We start from the raw sequence: 1,797 nt of genomic DNA, 5'->3' as shown, positions 1-1,797 counted from the left end.
ATATTATATTTGACAATAAAGTTTCAAGTTTGACACAACATTTTATTTTCGAGATCCAATTATAATAATCTCTTCCCTAAACTCGAACACCGAAAACACCTATATCCTAGAAAAGGACCTGTTTGACTATATGGGTTCAGTCCATTCAAACTACAAAGAAAATCGGGGCTTATTGTGTAGACACGGAATATAATTTTATTGGAAATTAAAGAATGGAATACCATTTTCGTCATTACTGATGTCAAATTCGCATGCATCACATTCGCTGGTGTCCGATAATTTTATCATATGATCGATAGTCATATTTTTTTTGTTTGTTTCAAAATTCACACCATATTTGACACATATGATCCATTTGAATTGTCATATTTTTTATGACCAAAAAATGTTGCGAATAATTCACATGGTGAGTCGTGCGTAATATGTATTCTAAAAAACACGAAAATAAAAATAAAATAAGCTCAAAAATTTGGAAAGCCACACAAAATTGGACTAAGGATTCTAGGTATCCCATTGGATTGGTTCTGTGCCAAATATAGCATATGATAAGTCTTCTTCATGTTTTTCGTGGAAAAAATTAAAGTTAACTATTCTAGGATTGATCAGATAATTAATATGCAGAATAATCGTCATTCATTTCTTATTCTTATTATCCAATATGATTGATCCTTTTTCTTATATGTGCATAGCACCGTATCCATAAATAATATTAACTGTTGCAAAAAAACTATTAATAGAAGGATTCGAATAAATGCCTTGTCTTTGTGAGTAGAATTAATTTTTCTCAAAAAAAACTCACGTGAGACGTTCTTACGGGCAGTGGCGGAGCCAAAAATATGGCTCTGCCCGGACTAAAGGAGCATGTGGCTCCGCCCCTGCTTACGAGTCAATTTTGTGATACAAATCTCCAATCTTACCCAACTCAATATATGCCAAAAATATTATTATTAATGATACTTATAGATAATGTCAACCCGTCTAACAATTATAAACATGTGAGAATGTCTCACAAAAATCTTACTCATTTTTCTTTTCTAAATTTATTAGGTAAGCTTATTACTCTGTAAAATAAAAAAAGAAGTAAAAATAGTCAGTTTGGCAACAATTTGGCAAAACCATGCCATATTTGGTTCATTTACAATGTCCCTTCGTGGATATCGATGAAATTGGAACGATACATAGAAGATTAGAATGGCTTTGCGCAAGGATGACACACATAAATCGAGAAATGGTTCATTTACAAAGCATAACACAGCATATAAGCCCAACACAATATACATTTTCTATGTAAGAATAATCTATTCGTTTAAGTTCTCAAAGCGTCATTCATTTCCAGTTTTCATTTATCAAACGCCATAATAAAACAAAAAGAATAAAATACCAAATAAAAAATATAAATATTATTGACTTGAATATACAAAAAGCTGCCATCAACTAAATTGTAATTAATATAATTACAAACTACCATAACTTATTAAAACAAATTAAAATAACTAATCCGACTTAGCACAAAAAAAAATATCGTTAATTAAAAAAATTAGACAAATTAATTCGCAACATTTGAATAACATCACTAATTATAAATTAAAGGATACTCTTTATCTATTCTCTTTTTTCCCAACATACCATTCGCTATTAAAAAAAGTAAAGTTTTATCGTATTAAAATCCTAATATTATATGCATTATTTATAATATAATTAAAAAATGCAGCCCACTTTTGAGTTTCCGAAGCAAAAAAAAACACGTGCGCCTTGTAACGCACACATTATTTGACTGTGGTTGGTAACAGCTGACGC

At 30.1% G+C, this 1,797-nt stretch overlaps 1 non-coding gene across 1 annotated transcript; it reads left to right on the top strand.

Moving 5' to 3' along the window:
• The first annotated feature begins 1,141 nt into the window (after positions 1 to 1,141).
• LOC140808565 (U6 spliceosomal RNA) lies at positions 1,142 to 1,243 on the top strand. Its single transcript, XR_012112981.1, has one exon. It is a non-coding gene; the product is annotated as a U6 spliceosomal RNA (small nuclear RNA).
• Positions 1,244 to 1,797: the final 554 nt, after the last annotated feature.

The sequence above is a fragment of the Primulina eburnea genome, chromosome 12, assembly GCF_022965805.1.
Source record: "Primulina eburnea isolate SZY01 chromosome 12, ASM2296580v1, whole genome shotgun sequence".
NCBI classification, from domain to species: Eukaryota; Viridiplantae; Streptophyta; class Magnoliopsida; order Lamiales; family Gesneriaceae; genus Primulina; species Primulina eburnea.
Note: the sequence above shows the minus strand (reverse complement) of the source record. Positions and strands in the feature narration are given on the sequence as shown.